At 37.6% G+C, this 14,984-nt stretch overlaps 1 long non-coding RNA gene across 3 annotated transcripts in view; it reads right to left on the reverse strand.

The window, feature by feature from the left end:
- The window catches only part of LOC106149799, a 66,799-nt gene that overhangs the window by 15,557 nt on the left and 36,258 nt on the right, over positions 1-14,984 (reverse strand). For 2 of the 3 annotated variants that reach the window (XR_001236201.1, XR_001236200.1), the window contains exons 3-4: positions 7,906-7,948; positions 381-555 (exon numbers count right to left, since the gene is read on the reverse strand). This is a non-coding gene — a long non-coding RNA (uncharacterized LOC106149799). Of the gene's footprint in view, positions 1-250; positions 556-7,905; positions 7,949-14,984 lie in introns of those variants that run through there. The other variant, XR_001236199.1, reaches the window with a different exon arrangement.

Consider the following 14,984-nt stretch of genomic DNA (forward strand, 5'->3'; position numbering starts at 1 on the left):
GATCATAGAGTTATAAATTCAGAATGCTCATCATGCTCAACACATCCCACAGATGAGTAACCAGGTGCCCAGAGATGTTGCAAGGACCCACTTCATGCGGTACAGCCAGAGAGCCGGAATCAGACAGCCTAACCCTTTGCCTCATCCTCCGTTCTCTTTCCTATTTCTCACCATTAAGGTACTTACACATCATAATAAGACCAACTATGGATTAATTCATTTGCCCTCCATTTCAAGTCTCATAATTTTTTATTTTGAATCATTGCACATCTCAAAATACATTTTTGCAAATAAAAATACTAAATTTTGTAATGTGGTATATTTCAATAGCAATTCTATTTAAAAGAGTCTATACTTTTAAACATCAAGGAAATTACAACCTTTCACCAAATGCTGAGTTTTTCTTTACAGCCAGCCAAATCACACGAATTGTTTCTGGCCTTTCTGGTCCCCTTCATGTAACATTTGAATCTGCAGTGCATGGAGCTTTCTGCAATTTACATTTTCCTCATTCGAGATGTCTTGAGTTTCACTGCTCCTGAACTCTGAGTTCCTCTGTTGGGGGTAATAAGAAAAAGTGGTTAGCTTTTACAAGAAAAAGAAAGATATGAGAGGCAAAACTGTCGAAGGAAAAGTTAAGGATTCTGCAGTCGCATCACAGAGGAGAGAAGAGAGGCCAAGGGCCAGGTTTCAGCTCCCATCTCAAAGCCCTCATGTGGTGAGCACAAGGAGGAAGGGAGCTGATGGATGCAGGGGCAGAGGGTAAGACTTCAACAGGCTTAATTCTTTTTCATCCCATGTATTGGGATGAAAGCATGAAAAAGGCCCACTCAGATCTTCCAAGAAAGTTCAGCAAAAGTTAACTGAAGCAGTCAAACATTCCAACCGACCAGAGCCTCCCTGAGCCCACAGTACTCCCAGAGACCGTGCAAGCATCATAGGTGTAAAATCACATTGGCCATTTGTGTGGAGAGCAGATGCCGAAAGCATGCCTTTTACGCTCATTACAGGCAGCAAAGCAAAATGATTGTCAAGCCTGTCATTAAAACAGCAGGGGAGTTAAACCCTCAAAAGTTCTAGCAAACGAGGGAAAGAAATGGAAATAAAATAGATAATAATAGGTATACTGTACCAGGATGATGCATAACATATCTTTACCAAGGCAGAGCACTAAACAAAGGCACTGTATTTTATTATAGTAAATGTATTTATTCATTTTCTAGTATGTTATAGATTTTCTAGAGCTCTCAGGCCTTCACATTCTTATTTTTTATTTGAGTTGTTAATTTTGTCAATAGTAAATTCATAACTTTTCTTATTCTATTTTTGTGTGTTTGTGTAGTGTTTTTTTTTTTCCTTTTTTTAGAAAACCTGACTTCCTCTTAAGAGAAGCAAGCACATATATACACTAAGGAAGATAAATCAGGAGTGGGACCAATTAATAAAGAATGATGAAGCTTTATGCCAGTTCACATGTGCCCGCAATATACAGTGAAATGTGTTCTGGGCAGCACCGTGACCAGGTGGCTGGATTTATGGGCTGGTAACAGTTTTAACTAGCTCTTTGGTTTGATGACATAGGAACAGTAGTAAGCACCTCAGAGGACCTCTCAGAGGCATACAACCAAGTGCTAGTTATCTCAGAGAAACAAGGAAGGAAATGAGTTCGTAACATTAGAAAGCCAGGCAGCATGGTGCAAGGGAAAACACAGCATATTGGTCATATATACCTGAAGTCAGTTCTCCTTTCTGTCCCTCTCTGAGCTTTCATTCCTTCACTTACAAACTTTTGGAAATAATGCCTATTTTAGAGCACTGTGCTGAGGACTAAATAAAATGACGTTTATCGGGGGCTGGGGATTTAGCTCAGTGGCAAAAGCGCCTGCCTGGCAAGCGCAAGGTCGTGAGTTCGGTTCCCGGTACCGGAGAAAAACCAAACAAACAAAAAAAAAAAAAATGACGTTTATCGAAGGTGGTTTGCATGCTACACAATGCTATGCAATTATTATCCTAATGACCAAGACTCCAAATCTCTGTCAGTTGGGAATCTGAAAGGTATAATGAACTTTTACTGGAAAACAAACATGAATAGAAGTCTCCCCTGCAAGCAAAAGAAATTCAACTTAGACATCAGAAATTTTGCCCCTAGGCCCCCACCCTAATGAGACCTACTGAAAACTACAATTCAAAACTCCTTTTCAGGAGAGCTTTATGACATGAGCTCACCTCACTTCTAAGGGTACAAAGAAGCTGTCCCTTCCCTTTGGAAAGAAGGTTGACCTTGTAAGAACTTTCAGATTAAGAGCACTTTCCGAAACTCCACTGGTCTGACTCATCTTACCCTTCATTAACCGTGACCATCTTAGCAACTGTATGAGTAATGGCTCTCAGTTCCTGAGAATTTAAAGCATGGAGCACATTGATTTTCTGTATATATCTGTACTCCTCAAGTCCACTTTCCACTCAAGCAGGCAAGAAATTTTCTTCTGTTCTACATATAAAATAATTTTTTTAAATTATTTTTTAGCCGGTCATGGTGGCGTACACCTGTAATCCCAGCACTTGGGAGGCTGAGGCAGGAGGATCATTGTGAGTTCGAGACCAGCCTGGGCTACCAGTTTGAACTGCATAGTGAGACCCCATCTCAAAAAAAAAAAAAAAAAAAAAAAAGAAAGAAAGAAAGAAAGAAAGAAAGAAAGAAAGAAAGAAAGAAAGAAAACAGAAGCTCAGCAGTCATAACTCATCAGAGGTGCCACAGCTAGTAACAGAGCTAGGAACTGGGCCCAAGTATGTCTAACCCTAAAGCTGGTTTTTCCATTATGCCAAACTACCTGTAGTGGTTTTCTATTGCAATATAAAAAAGTACTACAAACTAAGTGGTGTACATAATATCGCAGTTTCTGAGATTACAAGTCTGGCTATATCTTAGTTAGGTTCTCTGCTTAGGGTCTCAGCAAGCTGCAAGTAAGATTTTACCAGGCTGTTCTCTCATGTGGAACCTTGACTGGGGAATGTCATAGACTAGCAAGGCGCATCTCTCACTAAGGCCAGTCTCTCTACTAGGGTCTTTCACCTGGTTTGAGTGTTGCCCACCTAGAGTAATCTCTCTTTTTATTAACTCAGAATGAAGTGATTTGGACCTCAAGATGCCTGATAAAGTCTATTGGCTAGAAGCAACCCTGGGATGCCACCTATACTCAAAGGGTGAAGACTACATGGGATGATGAGGGGCAATCTTAGAATTCTGCCTGTTACACTGCCTCTCTGGAGTTACGCCTGCAGGAGATGCAGTTACAAGGAACACAAGCCAGCAGCAGAGATAGTAGCTGGGTCTATTCCAGTGGTGACAAAACTATGGCATGTATATTATTGTGTTTTTTCTTTTAAGACAAAAGATGTTAATGGATTGTCCTTTGAGACTTACTCATGCTGAAGGGTGTCAGCTAATTGTAGCCCCTCTAAGCCTTCTTGGAGTATGAACTGGACAATGACTCTGTGCAATCTTTGAGTAACCTTTCATCCTTCATGTGGTACCAAGGTTGTGAACTGTGACAAGTGTTGTCCAGTGTGAGGAATGTATGAAGACTATGTGAGGAATAAGTTGGTGCAACTCAGAGCAAGAGGACAGATCTCCCAAAGCCTGGAAAAGGAACAAAAACAACCAACTTCACATCCTGATTCCAGGGGAAGGTGGTGAAAAGGTGAACAGTAGGGAAATAGCCTCTCTGATATTTGATGTTCAAATGTCGGAATGCGGCAGTGTGAGGAGGAGAAGAAGGAGAGAAGTGGTCTCAAGACCTAGCAAGAATCTGAAGTGAAAATTGAAGCACACGAGGAGGGTGAAGAGAAGGACCTCAATGAAGAAGGAGGTGATAAGCAGCACTTTCTCCCTAAGGATTGACTTGTGGCTTGAGAGGGGCAGCTCAAACCTGCAGGTGCACAGTGACTACTGGTAACCCAAGAATCCTCTAGACAGAAACACACCAGTGCAACAGACCAGTGGATGCAGTGGACTGCAGTGGCTAGTGGGTTATTCAGATTCAGATGTCCCCCCAGAAGAGGATGACTGACTGGTTGCCATTTTAGAGAAGGATCAACTGAGTTCAGAACTCAAGGCAGCTGCAGGTTAGCTCCATCTAGCGGCTCCCACTGTCAGGATGAGGCAGAGTTGAGTTCTATCCAGCAGAAGGTAAACAGAGTTGCAGGGTAACAACTCAGGTTCCCACCTCGCAGCTAGAAACCAGCTTGAACCTCAGTGGAACTAAAAGTGTAGCCTTACTAGGATTATCCACTACCCTGCTGGAAATCTACTGCTGGGATTAATCAGTGTGGATCTGGGCTCTGTCTGCTCACTCTGTCTACCAGTGACAGCAAAGACATGCCCTGAAGTGGCCATTAATTTTCTCCTTTTCTTCCTTTTTTTCCTCGATTATTTGTTCTTGTTTTCATGTGAGTGTGAACATTGTTTCTAGTTTTTTGTTGCTGTTTTATTCTGTTCATGTTTGTTTCTTCCTTTTTTCTTTCCCTCCTGTCTTCTTCACCAGTTTCCCAAGGTTTGTGAAATTTTCCTTTACCCTCCAGCCTTGTTTCTAATCTCTTCCTCTTCTTCTATTTCTCTATTTTTCCCCCTAAGCCTTTTAAAATTTTCTCCACTGAGGGTGAAATCATTATATTCAGGGCACACTTACTGTATACAATTTTCTACTTTGTTTTAGATTTTATTACATAACCACAAGCCTAGTTCATACAGCTAAACGCGGCAAATTAAGAGTTACCACAATCTGTTATATTCTGGGCTGTGCTTGATGCTATTATTATTACTGATTGTACTATTTAGCCAAGGTGACTAATTATTCTACTTAATTGTTCTTCCTGGTATGTCAAGATTGAGGCTGCCTGATGGTCATAAAAAATACTATAGGTCAGTGCCAAAGAGTGAGGGGCTATGTCAAATAGGATGCAACCTCTCACCTCCAATAAATTGAGATAAGATCTTGCAACAGACTCAAAACCCCAAGGCCAGCTACACCTGGAAGACATCTGAGTAGTCATTTCCAAAGGGTTCACAATACTAGCAATAAAGCTACCTACCATATGTAGTTTATACATATCAAACAAGAAATTAACCTAAATAATAGAAAATGAGAAGACATAGAAGGCTAAACCCCAGATTTCCAGCTCTCCAAAGACAAACCCAGAGGGCAATGAGAGAACAGTTCAAAAGCCACCTACATGGACTCTTTGAAGTGGTGGCAGAGGAACTGGCAAAGTAGATGAATGAGGCTCTAGAACAAATCAAATCAGAAATAATTTGTCAGATAACTATAAAAATAGTGACCATAAAGAAGGACCTGATTAGTGACTCCAGAGCAGATAGATTTAAAAAATAGAGGAGTTTAGGAAAATGGTGGAAATCATGAATGCTCAATATAAGAAAGAAATGTAATCCATGAAAATGATTCAGATATCCAAGAGATTAAAAATTCCATTGAAAGTATACCCAGCAGAATGAGCCTATGTAGAGACAAAATGTCAGAAACAGAAGACAGGATTCCAGTTAGCTATCATGAAAAGAAATATTTCCTCAGAATAGCAAGGGACTATGAAAAATCAATCCAACAGCTGCTTGATGGTGCAAACAAGAATAATACAAGATTGATTCGAGTTAATGAAAAAGTAGGAGATAGAGCAAACAACAAAAAAACCTTGTTCACAGAAGTAATGGCAGAGAACTTCCCAAGCACAGAAAAAGAATTTCACATGCATATAAGTGAGGCATATTTTTGTGGTTTATGTTTAGATGTTCCTCCCAAAGCCCCATGCAGTCACAGGGGTGGGGACAGCAGGCTTTTCAGCAGTGCCTGAATCTAGAATGTGTAATGCTAGGGTTAAGGTGTAAGATTGGTAAATCAGTACACTGATTGGTTTGGCATAGTTCTGGCTAGGATTAAGGGTGATAGTGCCTCATCCACCTTAGGACAGGTAGCCTGCATATAATGTAAGAGACAGAAAGAGTCTTGTCTCTCCCTCTTGTTGCTTTGTTACCCTGTAGGCAGCATGAACTGAGCTCCTCTGTAATGGCCCTCTGCCGAGCCACTCTGCCTTGGAGCCAGATGATTATGGACTGAAATCTCTATAAACTCGTGTGCCATATAAACTTATCCTCCTTTAACTTTGGGTGTCAGGTACTTTATCTCAGAAACAAATGTAACTAAGACACATATACAATTCCAATCAGCCATGACCAAAAGAAAATCTATCACAAGGCATATAATAATCAAGAATGCAGAAATCTAACACAAGAACAGATAAAACAAAGCCTAGCCCAGATTAATGTACCCTGCAAAACTATCTTTCAAAGTTGATGGAGAAATAAGATATATCCATGATAAAGAACATGTGAAGAAACTCATGAACACCAAACCAGCTCCTCAGAAAGCTCTAAAGAACATTCTAGAAAAAAAGTAATGAAGACTACAACTCCATGAACCCCAACAGAATGAATCCACCAAGCAAGGTAAGTAATTAAATAGAGGAGGGAAAAAGGGAACCAACAACAGAAAAATATCATGACAAGGATAAGTCAACACATATCAGTTAAAGCCATCCACATAAATGGTCTCAATTCACCAATCAAAAGAAACAAGTTCCAACAATATGCTTCATAAAAGAAACACATTTAATTCAAAAATAAATTCACAGACTGAAAGTCAAAAGATGGAAAACAGTACTTCAAGAGACAAGAACCCAGAGAAAAAAAAGCAGGGGTAGCTATTCTATTTGCAGACAGAGAGAATTTCATGTGAAGACTGATTAAGAGAGATGAAGAAGGTCATTACACATCCTTATAAAGGGAACAACCCAAGAGGAAGAGGTAATAATCATAAATGTATATGCAACAAATACCAGTGTACTCAACTATATAAAACAAGTACTAATAGACATGAAAATTAAATAAGCACTAATGCAATTGTAATGGGGAATCTCAATACCACACTGTCAAAAATAGACAGATCAACTAGACAAAAAAATCAACAAAATAGTATTGGAACTGAACCAAATCTTTGAACACATGGACTTAGTCGATGTCTACAGAGTGTTCCACCCCATAACATCAGAATAAGAATTCTTCTCAGCTTCACACGAGATGTTCTCCAAAATAGACCACATAGTACGAGATTGAACATGCTTGCATAAAGGCAAATGAACTGAAATTATCCCATGCATATTATCCAACCATAGTGTAATGAAATTGAAAATCAATGGCTAAAAAACCACAGGAATTTCATAAACCCATGGAAGTTAAATAATATACTCCCAAGCAACCAATGAGTCACAGAAGAAATTAAAGATGAAATTGGATGGTTTCTACAATTAAACAATAATGCCAATACAATGTACCAGAACTTATGGGACCACAGTGTAGGCAATCCTACCAGGGAAATTCATAGTGGTGAATTTCCATATCAGAAAAACAGAGGGCACTCAAATAAACCTAATGTTGAACTTCAAGCTTCTAGAAAAAGAAGAGCAAGTCAAGCCCAAAGCTCATATGAGGGAGGAAATTATAAAGATCAGAGCAGAAACTAATGTAACAGAGACTAAGAAAACAATACAAAGAATCAATGAATCAAAGAGTTGGTTCTTTGAAAAATTAAAGGAAAGAAAAGACTAAAATACATGCAATAAGGAATGAAAAGGGTGAAATCACAACAGATCCTACAGAAATCCAGAAGATCATCAATACCTACTTTGAGAACCTGTATTCTAATAAGATGGAAAATGCAAAAGAAGTGGACAGACTCCTAGATACATATGAATTACCAACGCTGAATCAAGAAGATATAAAAATTCTAAATAAACCAATGTCAGTCAATAAAATAGAAGATGTAATTAAAATCTTACCAACAGAAAAAAGCCACACTCTTGATGGATTCACTGCCGAATTCTGCAAAAAAAAAATTAGAGAAGATCTCATGTTACTATTTCTCAAACTCTTTAATGAAATTGAAAGGGAAGTTTAGTGGATAAACTAATGGTCAACTTGCAACACCAAGCTGAACTGAATCACTGTGGTTTTGGAGTGGAAGGCCCACCTGAGGCTTGTTTCCAGCAACATAAAAGGAGAACTGGAGGAGAAGATGGTAGACTGTTAATTCTGGAGAAGCTTGTCATACTGGCTTTCCTGATATTAATTCAGCTGTTCTCATCATTGGAGGAGCTCAGGTTCTCATTGTCACTGAGGATGGCTGCAGGTCTCTTTAGGGGAGCGCTGGTCCTTACTTTGAGCTTTGTTGCTTCCTGGATCCAGTGCAGATACCTCAGCCTGCTGGCACAGATTCTTCATCCCACTGGCGCAGACTTTCTAGCTTCCATCACTGACCTTTGGGCCTTCCCAGTACAGATCCTTGATATAGATTTGCATGAGACATTGTCATGGGCTCTGGGCCTCTAGTTAGACTCAGGGAGGTCATTGTCAAGGGCTCTACGTCTTCAGCTGGACTTGTACAGGACATTACCATGGGATCCATGCCCTTAGCTGGATTCCTTGGGTCTCTAGTGTGTGGACAGATCTCTTGCACTCTTCTGCATGTGACTCTTTGGGTTAATATAAAAAAATAGTCCTATAAATTATGTGTCCTGTATTAAATCTTTTCCCTTGTAAACTCTAACTAAAACAAGAAGCAATACTCCCAAATTCATTCCTAGAAGCAAGCATTAATCTGATACCTAAACCAGAAAAGGATTCAACCAAAAAAGAGAATTACAGGCCAAACTCCCTAATGAACATAGGCACAAAAATCTTCAATAAGATACTGGCAAACAGAATGAAAAAATCATCAAGAAAATTATACACCATGACCAAGTAGGATCCATCCCAGTGATGTAGGGATGGTTCAACATACACAAATCAGTAAATGTAATACAGTATATTAACAGAGCCAAGGACCATATGAGCATCTCAATAGATGCAGAAAGAGCATTTGACAAAGTCCAACATCCACTCATAATTTTTTAAAAACCCTACAGAAAATTGGAAGAGGTTATCATTATCTCAATCTGATAAAAGCCATCTGTGGCAAACCAACAGCCAACATCACCCTAAATGGACAAGAACTGAAAGCTTTCACTCTAAAATCAGGAACAAGGCAAGGATGTCCACTATCACCACTCTTATTCAGTATAGTTCTGAAAACATTAGCCAGAGCAATTACACAAGAGAAAGAAATAAAAGGAATAAGGATAGGAAAGGAAGAAGTTAAATAATCATTATTTGTAGATGACGTGATACTTTCCACGGAAGGCCCAAAAAACTCCTCCAAAAAACTTCTACATTTAATAACCAATTTTAGTAGCATAGCTGGATACAAAGTCAATGCTCAAAAATCAAAAAGCATTCAAGTACACAAATAACAAACTCGCTGGCAGACAAATTAGGGAAACTGCACTTTTCACAATAGCATCAAAAAAATTAAATATTTAGGAATCAATCTAACCAAGGAAATAAAAGATGTATACATTGAAAACTACACTACTCTGAAAAAGGAGATCAAAGAGACACTCAGAAAATGAAATATCACTTGTTCTTGGGTAGGAAGAACCAATATATTGAAAATGACCATACTCCCACTATTGTTCTACAGATTTGGTGCAATCCTGATGAAAGTATCAACAGCATCCCTCACAGAATTAGAGAAAAAAAAAATCCTAAAATTCATTTGGAACCAGAAGAGACCTAGAATAGCAAAAGCAATTATGGGCAACAAACACAAAGCAGGGGGTGTCACAATTCCTGACTTGAAAGTATACCACAAAGCTACTGTGTTCAAAACAGCATGCTACTGGCAAAATGGGGAAAAAAAAGGACCCAAAGATCAGTGGAACAGATTAGAATGTACAGAAATGACTCCAAACACACTCAGCCACCTTCTTTGACAAAGGAGCCAAGTACTTTCACTTCAAGAAGGAAAACTTCTTTAATGAATGGTGCTGGAAAAACTGCCTTTCCACATGCCAAAGATTAAAATTAAACCCATATCTTTCACCATGCCCTAAACTAAGCTGAAATTAGATCAAAGATCTAAATATTGAAACAGAAATACTAAATGTGCTGGAAGTGGAATAGGTAGAATTCTTGAAGACATAGGTGTTGGGAAAGCCTTTATGAAAAAAAAAAAGCTGCACAAGAAATATCACAAAGAATCAACAACTGGAATCTCATATTCTTAAACACTTTTACACCAGTAGGTAAATGGATGCACCTTGAGACCATACTCTTTAGTGAAATTAATCAGACACACATGTTTAAATACCACATTGTTTCTCTAGTGTGTAAATAAGGACTGGAATGTATAATAGATATTGGGAAATGGGAAGAAAGTGTTAAAGTGGGGAGAGAAATAGGGAGCGGGAGGAGGGAAGGAAAGGAGGGACAACAAAAAGAATAGAAGGAAAAAAAGAAAACAAAAGTTTTGTAGATAAAGTGAGGAAAAGGGGAGGAAAATGGAGAAAAAGAAAGCAAGATATATCAGGCACAGGTACAAATTCTCTATGATAAATACTGCTATGTATATTTAAGATATACCAAAAAATTTTTAAAGATTTTAACATATGAGGTTTTTTCTAAACTAAAACCTCAGTATTCAGCTTGACTGCAATGCTGGCACTTTGCAATAAATAAGTGGGTTTTGTGTTAGCTTGGCACTCACTCTCTAAAAGGTTTTCCATCACTGTTCTATTTTGACAGTTTCCTGTGGAATTGTAGATAGCCCAATACTGAAATGCTAGTGTTAGCAAAAAGGAAATATTCTAGAATCCAGATCTGGAAGGACAGAGGATCTCAACCTGGTTTGATGCTAGAATTAACAAGGGAGGTTCTGAAAGGTTAAGAATACTCTCCCAGAGAACCTGGCTTAATTGGTATGGAATGAGACCTGGGCATCTTTTGTTGTTTTCATTTTTGCTGGAAACTGTAAACTGTACATTATAGTGTATTCATCCCTAGAGCATGTGCAAGACAATCTACTGAGAAGTGAAAAGAAAAGCTTCAATTTTCTTTTTTTTTATTTTAAAGATAAAAAAATGAACGCATATTAACATAAACACAGACATAAACAAAACAACACAAAAATAATAAAAGCAATACAGAATTTCAGATAAGTTGATAGGAAATTAACAATGGTTGTTGTATTACATATTGCTATCTTCAAATTGGTTACTCAGTTAAATATAGACATGTAAGACTGATCAAACAATTAAACATTAACTGTTCCTTTCCATAAAAGCTTCAATTTTCTAGAAAAATGTATTTCTAAGTTTGAAAATAAGAGAAAAGAAGCTTTAGACTTCTTGTTTGCATAAAGAGCTTAGAAGTCCTACTCCTAACTTCATAAGAAAAAGGCAGAACTGAACATAAACAACTTAAATCCCTCAGAAAACTCAGGTCACAGGACAAACTCTGAAAAGACAGGTGGATACAGAGAATCATACTTATAAGGGCCAATTGTCTGTAGGAAAGATTTGAACTATAATTGGTGAGTTCAAATAATTGCTGAGGGCTGGTATAGACTTGTTTGAGACCTAAAACCTCAGAGGGGCCCAGTCTTGAAGAGGACCCAGCACTCTTGAATCATATATCACCAGAGAAATCTCTCCTCTCTGAGGGATGAAAAGAAAGGTATAGTCATTTTGAAATATGCCCAGATTTTTCTGCTTTTCTCAGAGAAGCCTGCCCTCTGGATAAACTTTGCTAGTAGAGCCTGGTCAACAGGGGTTTTACCAGAACCTAATCAAAGAAAAAGTAAATATTCAACTCTAATTTACACAAAGACCAGAATCTAATTAGAAGACTGGAGGGTCTCTCCCTTCCTCTCAGGTTTTACCACCACAATAATAGGAATCCTGTATAAAAATGAGATTCTAGCTAAACGAAGTACTATCCTAAAACTCTATTAGAGGAATCTCTAGGAAAGCCTAAACATGAAAGAAAGGACAAAATCAAGGATGCTAGAGGAAATTTTAGCCTTTGACATGACAGCTACAGAAAATAGTAAACAGACTAACTGCTAGCCAAATAAATGTAAGCCCCTCATACAAAAAGGGCTATCCACCTCAGTTATTTTAACCAAATACATCACATCAGGCTTTCAACAAAAATCACAAGGCATGTTAGAGAGCAAAAAAAATCTAAAGAGGCAAAGCAGTCATCAGAACCAGACTCCAATATGCCAGAGAGTTTTTAAATGATCACAGCAGGAATTTTAAGTATGCTAGGGCTCTAATAGAAAAAGTAGAGAATGCACAAGAATAGCTGAATAATGTATGCATAGAAGTAAAGACTCTAAGGAGCTGGGGATTTAGCTCAGTGACACAGTGCCTGCCGGCAAGCACAAGGTCATGAGTTCAATTCCCAGTACTGGGAAAAAAAAAAAAAAAAAAGTAAAGACTAAGAAAAACTCAAAAGGTTGGTAGAAATTAAAAAAAAAAAAAAATAAACTAACAGAAATGAAAAATGCCTTTGATAGTAAGGCAAGCTACAAACAGCTGAGGAAAGAATCAGTGAGACTGGACAAATGCCAGTGGAAACTCTAAAACTGAAATGTAACAAATTGCAAAGATAAAACAGAATATTCAAGAACTGTGGGGCAATTATAAAAAGTATAACATACGTATAACAAAACTACCAGAGAAGAAAGAAAAACAAAAAGAATAAAATACATCTGTTAGCTTTCTGTTGCTGTGACAAAATACTTGATATAAACAACTCAAAGAGGGAAGAGTTCATTTTGGCTCATGATTTCAGAGGAGTCAGCTGATGTTTGGCCACTCCTAGCTTTTAAGCTTTTGGTAAAGGAGAACATCATGGAAGACAGTGTGACAGAGGAAACCTGCTCACTTTGTGCCAGCTGGAAAGCAGAGAAAGGGGGGGAAGCCAGAAAGGAAGGGGCCAGGGACAACTATGAGGTCCCCAAGGTCATGGCCTCATGACTCAGTCCCTCCACCTAGAGGCCACCTCCTAAGTTCCCATCATCTCTCCATAATGCCATCAAATTATGATATCAATGCATTAATACATACATGAAGTTAAATCCCTCATGATTCAGTCACCTACCAAAAGCCCATTAGCTTGCTTTCAAGGGATATTTTAGATCCAAAACATGATAATATTTGAAGTAATAATGGCCAACTGTTTTCCAAATTTAACAACAGACTTCAACAGTAGACCAGGAACTTTTAAGAATGCCAATCAGGATAAAGCCAAATAATAGGTGCACAGCTGTATGATGTTTGAGCTGTGGAAAGACAGCACAAAAAAAAGTCAAAGACAAGGAAAAACTCTTGAAAGAAACCAGAGGGGAGAGAAACTTTACCTACACAGAAACTAGAATAAAAATTAAATTGGACTTCTCTTCAGAAACCATGCAAACAGCCAAAAAATGAGTGAAATTGGTATTGAAAGAAAAAAAAAAACACCAATCTAAAATTGTTTACCTCTCACAATTATCCTTCAAAAGGGAGAAGAAACAAAGATTAGATATTCTTAAACAAAAATTGAGGGAATTTATCATCAGTATACCTGGCTTGCAACAAACGTTAAAGTTCTTCAAAGAGAAAGAAAACTATCCACATCTGAATCTCAGACATATGCTAAAAAAGAAAGAGTATTAGAGAGGAATAAATGAAGATAAAATGTTTCATTTTTCCTATCTTAATGGACTTAACAGAAGACAGCTTATGCAAAATAATATTACAAACAATATGCTTGGTGATTATAATTTATGGATAAATGAAGTGAATGACAGTAGTATTATAAAGAACAAGAGGAAAACTTCTTTGTAAGAAAGTATTTCCAGTACCCATGAAGTCCATTGAAAGTGGACTTGAACTGGTTGTAACTGTATACCACAAACTGTAAGAAATATTCTAAAAAAAAGTATGATTGATATGCAAAAAATGGAATCATGTAAAATGCTCAGTTAAAATGAGGAAAAGCATAAAAAAACTAAAAGGTCAAAAAAGAAGCAAAAATGAAAGCAATAAATGGAAAATAGTTACAAATATAGTAGCTGTTAATCCAAGTATATCAATAATCACTTTAAATGTAAATGATCTAAATATACCACTTAAAAGACACTGTCACAATGAGTTTTTGAAAAGACTCAATCATATAAGAATTGTTACTGATATTTCATATTTACAGGGAAGTATATGATTCATAAATATACATATGAAAGTTATATAGTCAAAGAGTTCTTTAAAAATGGGAATGAGCAATCCAAAATGCTTGGGAGTAATGGCTAGAATGGAAGCACTTCTCACATTTTATTGTGCATAGGAATCACATGGGGACTATTACAGTGCAGATTTAGAATCAGTCAGTTTAGCACAGGGCTGAAATTCTACACATCAGAGAAGACCCTAAAGGATATTGATGCTGGCATCCTCTGACCTCCCTTTGAGTACCAAAGGTGTAGAGAACATATCCCAAACCACAATAACCATGTTGCATCTAAAACAGGAAAAACAGATCTGTATTGCTGGGAGATCCTTCCCTGCAATGGCAATGCATTCATATACTACAAATGTACTTAGTTTTTAAGAAAAAAAAAAAAAAAAGGAATGTATCTAAATAGTGAAAAAAAAAATGTGAAGGAGAGAAAGGAAGCCAAGAAAAGAGGGGGAAGAAGGAATGAAGAATGGAAAGAATTAGAAATGGAGAGAAGAAGCCTTGCGATTTGAATACTTGCTAGCTCCAAAACTCATGTTGAAATTTAATTGCCATTTTGACTATGTAGAGACATAGAATCTATAAGTGTGTTTAAGTCTTGAGGGTTCCACCCTCACAAATTAGTGAATGCTAACATCAGGGGAGTGGGTTCTTTCTTGGGAATGGATTTGCCTATTATTTCTTTTCTTCATCTTCTTTCTTCTTCTCCTCCTTCTTTCTTCTTCTCCTCCTTCTTTCTTCTTCTTCTTCTTCTTCT

The sequence above is a fragment of the Chinchilla lanigera genome, unplaced genomic scaffold (genome assembly GCF_000276665.1).
Source record: "Chinchilla lanigera isolate Chin_1 unplaced genomic scaffold, ChiLan1.0 scaffold00052, whole genome shotgun sequence".
NCBI classification, from domain to species: domain Eukaryota; kingdom Metazoa; phylum Chordata; class Mammalia; order Rodentia; family Chinchillidae; genus Chinchilla; species Chinchilla lanigera.